Here is a 17,544-nt window from a genome sequence, read left to right as displayed (position 1 = left end):
ATGTGATGATGCAATGACGTGATGATGCAATGGCGTGATGATGCAATGACATGATGATGCAATGGCGTGATGATGCAATGACAGAAGCAAACCCGCTAGAAACAATCGCCGCTGTTCTGCCCGTCGGGCGGGCGAGGCCCGGTGTCTCTGTAGCCGCCACAAGACCCAGCTGTTCAAACGGGTATGGTCACGCCCCTCAAACCGTCACGGACAGACATCCAACCGTAAGTCAGCCTCTTCAAAAATGTGTCACAGTCTGCACGGTACACGTGTGAACCAGTCAGTGTGTGTACACACATCACTGAGGATGGGCACTGTCAGAGTATACACACACACACACTCATGAAAAATGGACAGACAAAAACACACACAGACAATATTAATGAGGACAATAAGTGTGAAGAGTACCTGACTGAACACACACACACACACAGAAAGCGCAAACTCTAGGCACGCTTTCCAAAATGGCGGCAGCTGAAAACCCAAACGCACTATCCCCCAATCTACGGCAGGGCAACGTTAAGGGAGTTAGCCGTGTAATTACAGAACATGGCAGCGCTGCAGCTGACCCTCGTGTCGGCTCGGACACCCAGGTCACATGACTCAGCAGAGAAGTGACACACCTGCAGACACCAGAGAATGGAGGGAAAAGATGGAAAAGTGGCAGGAGACTGAGAGAGAGGGGAAGAGAAGGAGGGAGTGAAAGCGAGCGAGAGAGAGGCTAAGGGAAAGTGAAAGAAGGAGGCCACAAGAGAATAAAAGAAGCTGAAATAAATAGAGCAGGGTAAAGAGAGAGAGAGTGAGAGAGAGAAACTGAGAAAATAAGGGAGGCTGGGCTAACACTAACACACACACACACACACACACAAACACACACACGCACATCACACACACACACACACACACACACACACACACACACTCGCACACACACACACACACACACACACACACACACACACACACTGCACACACACAAACACACACACAAACACACACTCGCACATGCACACGCACACACACACGCACACACACACACACAAAAACACTCACCCTCACACACACAAACGCTCTTTCTTCCTGACCAGAACCACCTGGTTAGTGCAAATGAAAAGCAGATCTGCAGCTTTATACACACGGCATACACAGTGTACATACACTTTCCTTCAGCCCCCAGTTGGGCTCATAATTAATTTAACGCAGAACAAATGTCCTCCTAATACAGGCAGACCGCCGCAGCTTAATGTCGCCGAGCGGCCATTCTCCTCTAAAAAACAAACTTTAAAAAAACTGCCGTTTCAGTCAACCTGAACTGCAGGGTGTCCGGGAGAAAGCCCTCAAATTGCGTCTGAACACGCTCCTCCCACTCCGATCGGCACGCAAGCAACGGACAAAAAAACACGCGGATATTTTGGGCCTTTGATTCTGAATATTTATCTTTTTTATGAAGCGCGTGAAGGGAGGAGTCTCCCGCTTGGGATGCCCGCCCGCAGTAGCCGCCGTCCCCAGCGCGCTGGCAGCCACTACAGCCCGTGTCACACAAATAAAGCTTAAATAGAACACGCTTACATAACCAACCAGATTCCCTCGCTCCTACTCACCTCCGCGGCTCCCTCTCTCTCACCCGCCATTGTTTACAGGGCACTGTGGCCATCTAATCTGGAGCCATTACAGGCAAGATTATTACAGGGCTCAGAGGCCTATTATCTGTATTAAAGCTGCCATCAATTACACATGCATCAAACAAACTCTCTCTCACACACACATACCCATTACACACACACACGTCACACCCACACCCACACACACACACACACACACATACAGACACACACATCACACACACATAGTAGCCAGCAGCTATAGAAAGAGCAACCCCTTCTCCCTCTCTGAGCCTAATGAGAGCACAATATAAAAATGTGGACCATACGGACGTGGCTGGAAAGCAGGCCGCTGACTGTAATTAAACACAGTTGCAGAGGACAAGGCCGGGGAGACAATGCTGGGCTTGTCTTCCATGCAAGCCAACACTGTCCAGCACTGACCGCTGGAGTTTAGTCTTTCTACTCAGCCAGCCAGCAAGGAAGCACTTCAGCCGTTTGTGACTGAACTCAGTATGGGGAGGAATCACTGCTTAGCTGCGGCTCAATTTAACCAGGACAGCAAAAGCGCTTATCTGGGTGTTTGGACAGGCGCTGAATTTAAACACAGGCAAAGATAAAGATAAATACATTACATTACAGGCGTTTAGCAGACGCTCTTATCCAGAGCAACTTACACAACTTTTTACATACAGTGCATCCATTTATACAGCCGGATATATATACTGAAGCAATGCAGGTTAAGTACCTTGCTCAAGGGGACAACGGCAGTGTCCTACCTGGGAATCAAACCTGTGACCTTCCGGTTACAAGACCAACTCCTTACCTATTATACCACACTGCCACCAATACTTCGACAGTGTCTTCAGAACAGACATTTGTGCAAGAGCAGCCATTTCCTTTTCGGCTTTCAGAAACCGTGGATTAGGGTCACCGTCTTTTCAAACGAATACGGCGGCTCTCAGCCTCTCCCGATTAGCCAGGACAGGCGGCGGGTGGGGACAGCCCGGGCAGTAAACGCCACGGCAACGCGAAGGCATGTCGGTGTGTAATCTTCGCGTCCCCCTTTCCCCAGGTGCCCATAGACGAAAAAGGGCCGCAGGGTCTCGTTCACATCAGTTACCGGGCCCGGCGCTGACGCATGTCAATGAGGACGCTCCCCCTCGCTCAGAGTGATATGAAGGCTCCATCAGCAGGCCCACAGCAGCAGGCAGAGCCATGGAGGGGCCAGGAGAGCCCTGCTTTTCTCCTCTGAAAGCACCAGGTGAACCCTGCAGCCCGGAAGGTACATGCAGGCGGGTGACAAACTAAAAGGAAAAACCTGAATAAACGAGTGGAGAAACATAACGAATGCAGATGCTTCCATACAGGTGTGCTGCATGATGCAATTATGCAATTAACATCCTGTCATGCGTGTATACAAATGGCTCGTGGTGTCCCAACACCTTACTAAGACACTTTATGTTGGTTTTTCCTTTAATTTGTCACCCGTCTGTGCATTATAATATAGTAGAATATATACATGAAGGTATGTTAGTTTTTCTCTTTTTGAGAGTGGTAATTTTGCCCTTCATATAAGGGACAGTTCGACACACTTTTTACTGGTAGGTATGCCACCAGAACCTCTACTCTACTGGCCTGACTGTTGTCACAAATGAAGCTTAGCTGAAAATGAAGCAGGGATAAAAATATCCCCCCCACCCCCACACAGACAGTTTGACCAGCCACAGACTCAGACTGAAACACCACATTACAGCCACTTAGCAGACACTCTCATCCAGCGTAGCTTACACAACGTTTGTACACAGTTTCCATTTATACGGCTGGATGTTTACTGAAGCCAGTCGGGTTAAGTACCTTGGCCTTCCTGGGAATCGAACCTGCCAGTTCGAATCAAACCTCTGGTCCCAGTTCTCTAACCATTATACTACACTGCCGCCCACAGGACCCACTGTCCTGGGGAGGAGATGGAAAGGCGTTTGCCTGGCTTACACGCGACATGTTTCCACGGCGCGCCCAACCAGGGCCCACGGTATGCCGACCAATCACAGACAGCGCAGTAAGATCGTGCTAGTTCTATGAGTCAAGCAGAATCTGGCCTGCTCGACCAGTGTGAAATGTCACAGGGAGGAAGTAGTTTAGAAGGCTCCGCCCATCCAGATTGTGCAACCTTATTTGCATATTATCGATAGGTCACAAGAGAAAGTAAACAGAGGTTTTACAGCCCACGCCGTACACATGGCCCTGCACGCTATCCGCATCGCTGATCAGATGCAATCTTCGTGTCACGGCCTCTCGAAGCTTGAATTTAAAGCAGTAGTGCCGGGGTCTCTTGCTAGCGCCACCGACGGTGCAAATTTCACAGCCTAGCTCAATAAAACGGCACGGCTGTACGCGGGTACAGCTAGCAGTGTGACTCCTCAACTCTAAAAGATGTTCCAGAGTTAGCATAGCTTCAACAATAGCCGACATTCATGCAAACAGCCTCATTTGCCATACCCGCGCTGGGAGAGTGGCTCTAAATGCTAAGGCGCGGGTCTTGCCTTGACGGGCCCGGCAAAGGAAACGGTGGATGTGGAGGCTCAGAGCAGGCCGCAGCCGGGGCCGGGCTTTACTGGGTCTTATGGGGGTATGCGAGTATTTGAGAAAGAAGCCCGTTTGTTTATTTTCAAGTGCTTCAGGAATGGACTGCCCGGCCGCAGGTTCCTCTTGTGAAAACATTTGTCTTTCAAGCTGTTTTTTCAACAGTGGAGGGAGAAGGGGGAGGGAGAGCGGGACAGAGAGAAAGGGTGGGAGAAAGAGGAGAGAGAGAGAGAGAGAGAGAGGGGGAGAGGCTGGGTTGTTTATACAAGAAATGCAGGCAGAGGGAGGTTAACGCTCCCTCTCGCTGCTGGGTCAACCTACGGGGCACAAGACTCACACAGAGACCTACAGCACGGTCGATCTGCACGGACCGTGCAAAACCACAAACCCGTTCCTCACACAGAGACCTACAGCACGGTCGATCTGCACGGACCGTGCAAAACCACAAACCCGTTCCTCACACAGAGACCTACAGCACAGTCGATCTGCACGGACCGTGCAAAACCACAAACCCGTTCCTCACACAGAGACCTACAGCACGGTCGATCTGCACGGACCGTGCAAAACCACAAACCTGTTCCTCACACAGAGACCTACAGCACAGTCGATCTGCATGGACCGTGCAAAACCACAAACCCGTTCCTCACACAGAGACCTACAGCACAGTCGATCTGCATGGACCGTGCAAAACCACAAACCTGTTCCTCACACAGAAGAGGAAGTATAAAACTGGAAAGGCCGAGTCTGACCTCCCCATTCAGAAGTTCTCCATTTGGACGCTCCCAGTTCCTCAGTGTTCTGTGTCAGTCAGTGTGACCAGGCGGCTGGTGGAAGTACCAGGGCTCGTAGTCAGCAGAGCTGGCTGAGGGACTCACACACACTGGGTCAGACTTGGCACACACCCCTTCTGAAGGGCACGGTCACCTTTCACCCTAACCTTAACCCTCAGACCTCCATATTTCCCCTCCTGAGCCACCTCGCCTCTACTCCTCCCAACCAACGATGCCAGTCAACACCCTGCTGCTCTCCTCTAAGCCCGCCCCTCTCCTCTCGGACACGCCCTACGCACCAGCCTCCCCTCTGGAGCCGCAGCGCCCCGCGCGGTCACCTGTCTCAAAGCGGCGTTCCCGCCCTGCGATCAGCCATGTTCCCCAACTCGCCGCTGCCCGGCACCGGGCCGTCCGGCAGGCCGGTTGAACCCGAGACGGGAGGTAAAGCCGTGGTCCGAGAGGTCTATTCCAGAACATTCCGGTCTATTCTGAGCTCCCTCCCGCGCTGTTTGGCGAACCTTGAAAAGGAATGCGGTGACAGCGTGCGAGGGAGGACGCGGGACCCCCGCACTCCGGGGGGGGGGGGGGGAAGCGGGGCGCAGGGCGCGGGGAAGCGGGAAGCCCCAGGGCCCGGATGCAGGGTTTTCCCCTGGACGGGTCCCAACACCGCTCCCCTGCTGAAGCCACGCCCACCCCGTCCCCAGGGAGACTCTCCTCTCATACAGGAAATGGGAATGTTTGGATAAGAGAGAGAAGGGGACAGAGAGAGAGAGAGAGAGAGAGAGAGAGAGCTCCATGCTAAATATTCTAAATAATTTATATTGAATGAAAGTGGGGGGCGAAATGCACACCTTCAGCATCTGTTCATTTACATCTAGGCCAAAGGTAAAGCGGCACCCCCCCCCCTCCTCCTGGACAGGGAAGCCTGGGGGGGGGGGACTTTGGGACAGCACCTCCTTAAGCTCCCTCTTTCAGAACTCTTCCCATACAAACGCTCCAAAGGTCTGAGAGTACAGCCGATAATGCTGTGGCCAGAAAGGGCAAAAACGCAAAGAGCTACATCTTAGCCGAGACAGAGAAAAGCTGCTCGTGTGGTGCGACCCCAGGGGCTGATGGGAAATGGTGTGAGGTGATAAGGCAGTGTAAAGTGGAAAGAGATGTTTGAATATAACACGCCAGACAGGGTAATGAAAGGTCTGAACATTGTGTGTTTGAGGGTGTGTGTGTGTGTGTGTAGGTGTGTGTGTGTGTGTGTGTGTGTGTAGGTGTGTGTGTGCGTGTGTGTGTGTGTGTGTGTGTGTGTCATGCCAGATGAAACACTTAAGGCTCTGAATTATGACGTTGGCAACTCAACAAGGGGACTATTTCAGGAGGGAATCTGACGCGAGCTCGCGCTCAAAGCTGGGGTGAAGGTCAAGCTAGCGCTGCCCTGCAAACGTAACACCCGGCCTCAGAGCCCCCTGTTTGTTTTGGACGCTCCGTCTCAGCGCTCTGACGGACGGCCGGCCCCTCCCTCGCTGGCACGGCTCCCGGCCCGGGTGGAGAGATGGGCGGCGCGGAGCTCTTTCCCCGTTTGAGCGGTTTGCGCAGGAGACGAGGCCAGCCGAGACCTCGGGCGGACGAGCGCAGAACGCACCACCGCGTCTCTCCGCTTCTCGCCTTTCGTCCTCGGCCTTTCGGAAAAACGCTCCGCCGCCATTTTACCCCCCTTTTGATCAGCGTGCGGGGCGTGGCCGCTGGCACCGTTCCCGGGCGCGGGTCTGGCCCGTGCGTTCCCCAGCCGGGGCGGGTTGAAGCTGTGCCAGACACCCGAACGCACTCTCTGACCTCTTCATCTACTCTGTGTCCTCAGTGAGGCTCCGAGCGAGCGCTCTCCTGGCCCGTTACTGGCGTGTCACGCAGCGAGCATTTATCACTCCTTTGTAATTTTCCTCACGGAACAACCACACAACCCACTTCTCCACCTGAGGCCAACTCCTCCGTTAGCATGCTGACACAGGCTCTGTGAGAGGAGGCACAGAGAGGCTACTCCTCCGTTAGCATGGTGACACAGGCTCTGTGAGAGGAGGCACAGAGAGGCTACTCCTCCGTTAGCATGCTGACACAGGCTCTGTGAGAGGAGGCACAGAGAGGCTACTCCTCCGTTAGCATGGTGACACAGGCTCTGTGAGAGGAGGCACAGAGAGGCTACTCCTCCGTTAGCATGGTGACACAGGCTCTGTGAGAGGAGGCACAGAGAGGCTACTCCTCCGTTACATGGTGACACAGGCTCTGTGAGAGGAGGCACAGAGAGGCTATCCTCCGTTAGCATGGTGACACAGGCTCTGTGAGAGGAGGCACAGAGAGGCTACTCCTCCGTTAGCATGGTGACACAGGCTCTGTGAGAGGAGGCACAGAGAGGCTACTCCTCCGTTAGCATGGTGACACAGGCTCTGTGAGAGGAGGCACAGAGAGGCTACTCCTCCGTTAGCATGTGACACAGGCTCTGTGAGAGGAGGCACAGAGAGGCTACTCCTCCGTTAGCATGGTGACACAGGCTCAGTGAGAGGAGGCACAGAGAGGCTACTCCTCCGTTAGCATGGTGACACAGGCTCTGTGAGAGGAGGCACAGAGAGGCTACTCCTCCGTTAGCATGGTGACACAGGCTCTGTGAGAGGAGGCACAGAGAGGCTACTCCTCCGTTAGCATGGTGACACAGGCTCTGTGAGAGGAGGCACAGAGAGGCTACTCCTCCGTTAGCATGCTGACACAGGCTCTGTGAGAGGAGGCACAGAGATGCTACTCCTCCGTTAGCATGCTGACACAGGCTCGGAGAGGAGGCACAGAGAGCTACCTCCGTTACACTAAACACAGTCCGTGAGGACCAGAAGCTACCCTCGTTACATGGTGACCAAAGGCTCTGTGAGAGGAGGCACAGAGAGGCTACTCCTCCGTTAGCATGGTGACACAGGCTCTGTAGAGGAGCACAGAGAGGCTATCCTCGTTAGCATGTTGACACAGGCTCTGTGAGAGGAGCACAGAGATGCTCACCTCCGTTGCATGGTGACAGGCTCTGTGAAGGCACAGAGAGGCTACCTCGTTTAGCATGTGACACAGGCTCTGTGAAGGAGCACAGAGCTCTCTCCGTTCATGCTGACAAGGCTTGTGAGAGAGGCCAGGTACACTCCTACGTTAGCATGGTGACACAGGCTCTGTGAGAGGAGGCCCAAGAAGGCTACCTCCGTTAGCATGTGACACAGGCTCTGTGAGAGGAGGCACAGAGATGCTACTCCTCCGTTAGCATGGTGACACAGGCTCTGTGAGAGGAGGCACAGAGAGGCTACTCCTCCGTTAGCATGGTGACACAGGCTCTGTGAGAGGAGGCACAGAGAGGCTATGTTTGGCCCCCTGGTCCACGGCAAGGCTTCAGACAGTCCTTGACCTAAATAACATGTGTGGCCATAACCACGGAAACAGGAATCCAAAGCACATTAAGGCGGTTTAGGGAGTGCGCCTCGGCATTAACCCTTTAAGGTGTAAGAGCACAAACATGTGATTAGAATGTTATTAACTGAACATTCTAATGCTGCTGCAACCATCACTGCTGGTAATTGAAAGCAATGGAGTTCTAGAACACTGATTTATAATTTAAAAAAACATTCCAAAAAAGCCCACTCTTCAAAGGGTTCACACAGGCTATGTGGGCAGTGTACCTTACTAATAAGTGTCATTGTAACATGAGGCCCAAACAGCATAGCCTTAACGAAAGAATGTTTGCTAACAGTATTAAAATGTAATCCTGTGCCTGTTCTTCTTTTGTTAATGGCACGTTTTCAGGACTCCTGACATAACGGCAGCTCTCACAGCAAGTCCGAGCAAAGACGGCAATGAAGACCAGTCGGCACGTCCGCGTTCATCATCGCACCGCGTCAACACGCAAGGGGCAGCTCTGTCGCCCCAGTGACGCCATTCTGCTTGTGGCCGATAGGTACCCAGCTGACACTGGCTTGAGGGAGGGGGATGCCAAATTCCCCTAGCGGGGCCTCCACCGGCCGTCGGCCCGCGAGGGGCTTGGAAGCGCTCGGGATGCTGGTCGCGTAGAGCGGATCACGTGACCCCCTCGGGTTCCGGCACGCAAACGCACAGCTCCCGCCGCAGCGAGACCACGCCGGCCCTGCGCCCCACCGCTAAAACGCCGCCGGCCGGCGTGACCCACATCGGCCCGGAACGCCCGCGTTTAATAATTAAAGGCTGAAACTCTCGGAGGAGCGGGTGAAGAGAGCTCCCTGCGTCGCGGGGGAAGCGAGCGGAACGTCCGCGTGCGAAGGCTCACGCCCAGGCCGCAGAGGCGGCCGGTCACGCCCTGTCGTCAACAGGCAAAGGGACAGCGGCAACGTGTCACCCTGGCAACAAAAAAAAAAAAAACACTCCTGCAAGCCGGCTGAAAGGCTTCACATTAACTGCCACTTCAGTCAGCGCGGGGGGGGACACTCCGTGCTTAAGTGACTCCTTCCTTCCCTTCCAAGTGAAATGCGTCAAATGCACAGTGACTGACAGAGGCAGAAAATACACAAGGTTAGCTTTGTCTCTCGCTTTAGAGGAAGATTACACGACCCTGCTAGTCGTGCTCAAACAGTCATTCGCGCATCCAGGACGTGCCTGCTACCTCTGAGTCTAAGTGAGCACCTAGATTAAACTGTGGAGAAAAAAGAGGGAGGACGATCAATCATGTAGAGCACTTGTGCTAAGGAGGCTTTCACAGAGGGAAGGAAAAGAGGGAAGGAAGAGAGGGACGAGCGAGAAGAGGGGGAAGAAAGAGGGATGAGGCGAAGAAGGAAATGACAGGATGGAGGCAGAGGGGGGGGAAGAGTGGAGAGAGAGAAAAGGAAAAGGTAGAAAGTAGAGGAGAGGAAATGGACAGAGGAAAACGGGGACAAAAAGAGGGGAGGGAGAAGAAGGTGCCCATCCCAAAGGCAGGCCTTGTCATGCAGATTTCTCCAGCCTTCACTCACGAGGAAACGACAGTCGATTTGGGACGAGGGACGTGACGGATCACTCCTAACCCGGGCTGGATTCCCATTCTGAACACGGCCTATCAGGGCTCAGCCTGAGAACGCGTGTTCTGGAAGATTCCTCTGCCCCTGCGGAGCTGTGCAGCCCTAATCCTTCCCGCGCGGGTCGTACAGCGCGGCGCTCTCTAAGCCTTAGCGCTGATTTGCATTGCAGTTTGCAGTCTCCGCGCGTAGCGCGCTAGCGGGCTAACGGATGGCTGGCAGGCAAGCTCTGTGCGAAGCGGCCTCCGCGGGGCAGTTCCTGCGTATGTAAGAACGCCCGTGAACGTTATCAGTAAAAACGAAACCCCGCGCGGGCCTTCTGTCGGCGCTAGCTGATCTGCAGCTGTGCGGAAGAGCAAGGCTCCCGATGCCAGTCGCTGCTCGACTGAGCCAACCAGCCAACAGGCCCACATCGGAGGGCGGCTCTGGCTTTTCGGACACAGGAAAGAGACGAGGGCGGGGGGTGATGGTGGTGGGGGGGGGGGGGCACGTGGGCCCTCCTGGGGAGGTACAGCGGTCTCCTTTCCCTTAAGAAACACAGCTGAAATATTTGGAATAGCCAGACAGTGAACTATGTGAAGACGGAACTCGCGAGGGCAATCCTGATCTCACTTCGCCCGTCAGACAGCACGCTGTCCGAGCAAAATCTGTGGTGTATCTGCTACATATTTCACCGCGTTGTGAATAAATCATATTCCAAAAGAAAGAGATGTCTGCGTTTGGCATTAATCATATTCTTCAGGACTTCTGAGTCAAGAAAACAGAGAGACATGAAAAATAAGCTCAGTAAGTCTCAGAAGATTGATCCACAGGACCCCTGCATATCGAGTGTCTTTGTTCACTGAGCGGGGGGACAAATAATGAACCAAAACGCACAGCCTCACAGAGCCTGACTCACTGAAGAATTAATAATACTGCCCAGGTTTTTCCAGAACCATCCTTTTCTCTACCCAAGATCCATCTACTACTGTGAGACACTCCTGAGATGAGCACCCTGAGCCTGAGAGTAGAGCACACCACCAGTTACTGTTTTACCACGTCCCTTCCTCTCAGCTTCACTATCCTTTCTTGCCGTCTGATTGGTCGGGTCGCTTGTCACCCCCCCCCACGGAGAGCCGGCCGACCCAATTTCACGAGACCAGCCCGACAGTGGGCGTTCGTTTTTGGAGGTTCCCCCCACCCCCCCCCCCGCTGCGCTCGACCCAGGAGAGAGGCTCTCCCCACCCCACCCCAACCTCCATTCGGAATTAGTGTGAAAATGGAGGCTATTTCACCCGCCACTTTGTATTTTAATTACATCGTCAGGGTCCCTGAGAGCCGGCGACCGTGGAAAGCAGGACAAATTCAATTTAGTCTGTCTTCCCATCACTTGTCCAAGGCCCGTCACGGCCAGCTTTGGGCAGCAGAGACGGATGGCGCTTGTTTGCCTGCTCTTTCTCCCGGGTTCTGTCGGGGGGCTGGTTAGCTGCACATTTCCACACGATGAGAAGAGGTCAGGGCCCCAGAGCAGCCTCGCCTCCAGGCTCATTTGTCTTTCGCTCGCGCGACAGAATGGCGGTCCGACGCGGCCGCCGCTGGTGCCAGCTTCCAGGGATCCACTGAAAGCACAGGACACACGTGTGTGTGCGCGTGTGTGTGCGTGTGTGTGAGCATTTGTGTGTGTGCGTCTGTTTGTGTGAGTGTGTACGCGTGCGCATGTGTGTGCGTGTGTGTTATTGTTGTCATCTTTCATGCAGCATGGTCTGAATCTGAAACAAATTGTTTTTCATAACAGGGACACTCACTTCCTGAATTAAACCCTCAGCTTAGCACTCAGACCCCTGGGAATATGAACCTTACAACATGCACATAAATATGCACACACACACACACACAGTCATACAAACACATACACACACACACACATATTACAAATACATGCACACGGACACGCACACACACACACACACATATTACAAATACATGCACACGGACACGCACACACACAGACACATTCACACGTACACACACACACACCCGCAAACACACGCACATGCACACGCACACACACACACACACACGCATGTACGCAAACACACATCTTCATCCGTAAATAGATCAGACAGTCTTCTCTTGCATTATTCAGGAGGCAGGACCCCATCAGAAGCAGGGCGGTGGGAGAAGGCAGGGTGGGGGTTGGGGGGTGGGGGCGGGGCGTGTACCCTTGTCCGTTTCGCGTGGCCTGGCAGAGTCAGGGAAAGGCACGCGGGCGGGGGGGGGCGGGGGGGGAGGACGCGGGAGGCACGGAGACCATGCATTAATAAAGACGGGCGTCCTGGCGCGGCGAAGGACGGGGGAATGAAGACGCGGCGGAAGAGCAGGCGGGAAGGAAGGAGGGCTGGGAGGGATCCGGAGAAACGGAGCAGAGCGGCACAGGAAAGCATCGGCCGTACCTCACACGGCGGGAGGAAGTGGGGGAGAGAGGGCACCCTAACACAGTTACTAAGTCTCTCTCTCTATCTCCCGCTCGCACACTCTTTCTCTCTTTCTCCCTCGCTCCCTCTCTCTGTGTGTGTGAAACTGGGCTTAATGAAGAGGAGCTCTCTCTCAAGGCTCTGACAGAGAGATCAAACACCGCCGGAGAGGCCAGGTCGAGGGGAGGGGGATAGGGGAGGGGAGCGATTTCGGGCAGAGGGGAATCAAGCCGCGGGGCCAGTGTTCCCACGCAGCTTTCCTCCGTCAAACCCAGCCCCTTTCAACCGGTCCGCTCACGCTCACTCGCTCGCTCGTCGGCACGGCTCTCAGAAGCCCAGGGCAGCTCGGACACGCGATGCCCCCCGACTTCCTGTCCAGAACAGGGGCGTGGCCGACCGTGCCCAGCAGGGCAGAAAACCTTTGAGCCTCTTCTCTCTCCCGCGATCACTAGCACCGTCACACGGCAGGCGTGCTGTTCAAGGTGAACCGCGGTGGCCAACCGCGACGCTCCTCGCAATTTCACGTTAGAGGAGGGCCGAGGAAGTGACAGCGAATGGCGGTCAGGGCAACCGCACGGACGGCGAGCAGAAGAGCTGGAGGACGGACGAGGCTCGCCTTTGTCGCACCGCCGGGTGAACGGCCATCGCAGCCGCGGTGCAGCAGGGGCACGCACCACCGGCTCAAGGGCACCAGCGAGACACGGACATGTTCATCACGAGGACGTCGGGGGCGTTGCCTCTGTTTTCTGGGGGAGGTGACAGTGTGGGGGGTGGGGGTGGGGGGAAGGTTTGGACGATGACAAACAGCGCACACCGTAACGTACTAAATAGGACGAGGATATAGGTCACTGTGCACCAAGCACCCATTTTACAACCAGCCCTCTTCCACAGCGCTGGAGCAGGTCCAGGTCTGCTCTGAAGAATATGACTCATCTGGCAGTCCTCCATCTCGCCCGCAGTTTGTCAGTTCACACAGGATCAAAGCTGCTCAGGGAAAGAAGAAAGGGGGTGGGGAGGGGGGGGGGAGGCACATTTTCTCGTTGTGAGGTTTTACGTTCCGTTCACCCGAACTGTGCAAACGGGGGAGACGTACGGCTCCCCCCTGCACCAGAGGTGCTGGAAACACGTCCGGACAGCCCAGGGTAACAGCGAGCGCCGTGTTTCATCTCCCGCTCCTATCTGGGCCATGGGACGGAGGCCCAGCGCCCCCGAGCGCCATTAATACTCCCGCCGCGTGCGGGGCGGCCTCCGATCCGCCGCCGTTTGCCCTCTCTTACCGCACGAAGAAGGAAGAAATAAACTTGGCTAAAATTAATCCCGAAAGCCAAAGACAGCGCTAAAGCTGGAACACTTGAGAGAGGGAGGAAGGAGGGGAGACGGGCGGAGGGTCTTTACGACGCTGTCGACGAGTCGGGGCCCACACAACAACGTGGCTGCGCTTCTTACGGCTGCGCGTCTGCGGCTGCGCGTCTGCGCGTCTGCGCCTGCGTACCTGTCGCAGCGCCGCGCGGCGGGGTCGGCGGAGTTCGCGCGGATCCCACTTTCTAATTTGGGCGCCGCTGCGCAGCCCTCGGGGCAAGTGGGGGGGTCAAAACCGCCAACCCCCGCCAGCCCGCCATCGCCTGCCGGGTGCGGTGGAAACCGCTCACACGGACTTCAGTCAAATCAAACACCCACTTCTCTGATCCGACGGCCAGATAAGCAGGGAGCGAAAATAGCAACGTGACGCTCATTACAGCACAACGGCTTCCCTTATCTAGCGTGGGTGTTCACCGGCAGGCGCTGGAGCGACCCGTTCCTCTCTGCCACAACAAGCGCGCTCACCATCTGCTTTGCGCCGAAGATAGCGAGGCAGGGCGTGGCCGTGACCTCAAGTCACCCCGGGCAGCGTGTGAAAGTGAAGCCGCGGAAAGCGACGAAAACAGGAAGCGCGCGCGCTCTTCGGCCCATTCACCACGCCGAGCGCGTCCCCTCCGCCAACACCCAGCCCAGGCGCCATCTTCATTTCACACGCGCACCAGTCAGATCACCTCGCATAAGGTCTGGGATATTCCAGCTTCCCCTCTAAGGCTGCCCCAGTGTTAAGGGACTGTATCTGTGTGCATGTTTCTAGTGGTATTGCTACGGGACAGAGCAACGCTTTCAACAGGCATGCATCACAGGGGAAGAGAAACAAGAGACACAGCAGACGTAAAAGTTTGAAATGGGACCTCCCCCGTCCCGCGGCCTGCGAGCGGCTCCTTGCTCTGCGTCGCCGGCGCAGCGGCGGGCTCAGGGGTCTGAGCCCCGGGGGGGAACAACTGCTGCCCCCCGGGGGCGGGGCGGGTGGAGGGGGAGGAAGAGGAGGGACAGAGCTGGGTGGCACAAGGCTACCCCCCCCCCCCACCCCTCTGTTACCCCAGCTCTGATGTCTGGCTTCCACACAGCACTGCTCACAGGTATGCCCGCGGTCGGTCATGAGCGCGATGCGTTCGGTAATCGAATGAAAGCCGCTCAATTACCCCCTGATTCATGCTCACTCCATGATGAATGGCATTTGCTAGATCTTTTCTTGTAACTGCTGCTCAGGCTGGCTTTTATGCCTTTCAGCCTTTGAGCTTCAGCTGAGTGTCCTTACATGTGGGAGCAAACAATGGTACTGATAACATCTTATCTGTGGAGCACCTTTTAGCTCACATTTCAAAGGGCTCACAGCAGCTTATCGGTGAAATACATAATTCCAGCTGTTAGTTATGACTGAACATTACACAGCGTAGATCCAGGACCTCATTCAGTCCGATTCAGACTGAAGAGAGCAACGGACTGAATTCACAGGCAAGTCAAAATAAAACCTTTACTTTACCGAGCTCTCAAAGGGAATGAAGCCTGACTTTCCTGGGCCTGAAAGTCTGTCCTCCGATGAACAGAATGACTGGCTGGCTGGTTGTCTGAGCTGACGGTCATTTCACACCTAGTCAGCGTTCCCGTGACACACAGACGTCTGTACCTCACCCCTCCCCTGCTCGTGCTAGCTGTCATACCCTGCCGTTATCCCAGCCAGAGTGGCTAACGCGCGCAGGCTAATGGGTCCAGGAGGAGACGTGTGACTAACGTCCCAAAACGCCAACACAAAACCAGCGGTGTGGTCTGAGGCAGAGGGGTGAGAAGCCCCAAATCCTCGGTGGAAGACCGTTTCTGTCATAGATTCTTTAAGCCTGACCTGGCCAGACTGGCTTACTCCCCCCCTCCCCAAACCCCCAACCCCCACCACCAAAACCCCCTCCCTCTCCATCTCACCTGGCTGAGGGAAACCTTTCAGAACATGTTCAGCCAAGAAGGCCCAACTCCCAGCGACCACTGTGTTCTTGGCTTGTGAAAACACGCCAGCCGGTGCACGTTACGGTACATAGTTCCCGTCAGTCCTCAAATACCTTTTTTTATTCAGACATTCAAGTCAGACGATTCCTCCCTTATCAGGGAATGTGGATTCCCTGCCTTGCTGTGTCATGTTTTGTTTTTTTGTATTCTATTCAGGCATGAATTGGCCTGCAGTGTTATTCGAAGCAGGTCCTCCAACAGTGGCTGAAAAGGGTACCTTTATAATCCCGTCAGCCAATCCCACCGCAAGAAGACCAACTTCCTGTCTGCAGCATTCAACAGCCGAACCAAACAGCGCCAACTTTCCTTCGGTACGTTTTCTTGGTCATTTACGATCTGCTGTACAGACGCACAGCGACAACAGGCACGGTGAGGTGATAGACCAACCAGAAAAGAGCATGCGGTCACCTGACCCATCAATCCTCCTCAAAGCGATTAGTAACGATCTAATAAACCCAAACCCGATATAACAGTGCTGGGAAAAGGAGCCCAGCACCTCCACCCCCGGAGGGCAAGCAGAGCCGATCGGGGCACTTTAATTAGATGGAGGAGAGTAACCAGATCATGCCCCGCTGAGGGCAGACACTGACGGAGGCGCAGCGCGCCGTGTTCTCTGGTAATGGGAAAACAACGGTCACAGCTACAGGGTTCCTGCTCCTCCAGCACCAGCCGCTGACCCAAATTCAGCTGCAGCAGACCAATGGAGCGAGGCGGGAGGTTTCAGACGGGCGTCCAGAAGATCCACATCCTCCTCCTCCTCCTCCTCCTCCTCCTCCAGCTCCTCCTTCCCAGAGTGGGAAACCCGCGGCCTCCGTGTTGGGTTCACCCTAGACGAGACGGCCCGTGTGTAGGGTGCACACGGTACGTGCGGCCCACGCGAGGCCGCTCTCGTGTGTTAACCGCACATAAGCACGTCCCCTCAGCCTGCGTATCCGATCTGTTATTAAAAGGCTTTGTGAAGGTAATGGGGGTGACCCATGCTGCCGCAAAACGGCCTGGTGCGGTCAACCTGGGGGACGAGGGCAACAGATTCATACGGCTTTACACCGACCGCCCCCGCCGTCCACCCACCGCACAAACGCCCATCCTGTCCCCCACCCTCGCCGACCTTCGACCTTTCCAATCACCCTCAAAAGCCCAGCCTGAGAATTACTGACCACAAGCGGGTCACACCAGATGGGGGGGAGTTAAACTGTTTTCTTTCTGTCTGGTTTCTTTTGTTTAATGTCAGTATTGTAGATTCTTTTAACTTTTATCTTTCTCTTTTAAGCTCTTTTAAGCTCTGTACACCCCAATCCAATTCCAATTCAGTTTCTACCGAATATGGCAAACAAACTTGAACTGAACTGAACTGAACTGAACCAGGAACTGCTGTTTTCAGATCAGAGTCAGACGGAATTTAAGTGGAGTAAAGGTTAAGCTGCGCTCTCTGCGAGGGAACCGAAAGCAGGCTGCACCAGGCCTGCTGCCACAGGCGATCTAAGCACAGAGAGCGGGAGGGGAGAGACCAGCACAGAGAGAGAGAGAGAGGGAGGGAGGGGAGAAACCAGCACAGAGAGAGGGAGGGGAGAGAGCGGCACAGAGAGAGAGGAGAGGGAGGGAGGGGAGAAACCAGCGCAGAGAGAGAGAGGGAGGGGAGAGACCAGCACAGAGAGAGAGAGAGAGGGAGGGAGGGAGAAACCAGCGCAGAGAGAGAGAGGGAGGGGAGAGACCAGCACAGAGAGAGAGAGAGAGGGGAGAAACCAGC

General features: G+C 55.0%; 1 protein-coding gene across 3 annotated transcripts in view; it reads right to left on the bottom strand.

Annotated features, from left to right (window-relative positions):
• Positions 1 to 17,544, bottom strand: part of LOC135243068 (retinoic acid receptor alpha-like) — a 150,084-nt gene that overhangs the window by 19,903 nt on the left and 112,637 nt on the right. The gene's annotated exons all lie outside the window — the stretch shown is intronic.

The sequence above is a fragment of the Anguilla rostrata genome, chromosome 17, assembly GCF_018555375.3.
Source record: "Anguilla rostrata isolate EN2019 chromosome 17, ASM1855537v3, whole genome shotgun sequence".
Lineage (NCBI taxonomy): Eukaryota > Metazoa > Chordata > Actinopteri > Anguilliformes > Anguillidae > Anguilla > Anguilla rostrata.
This window is presented reverse-complemented; position numbering and strand designations above follow the sequence as displayed.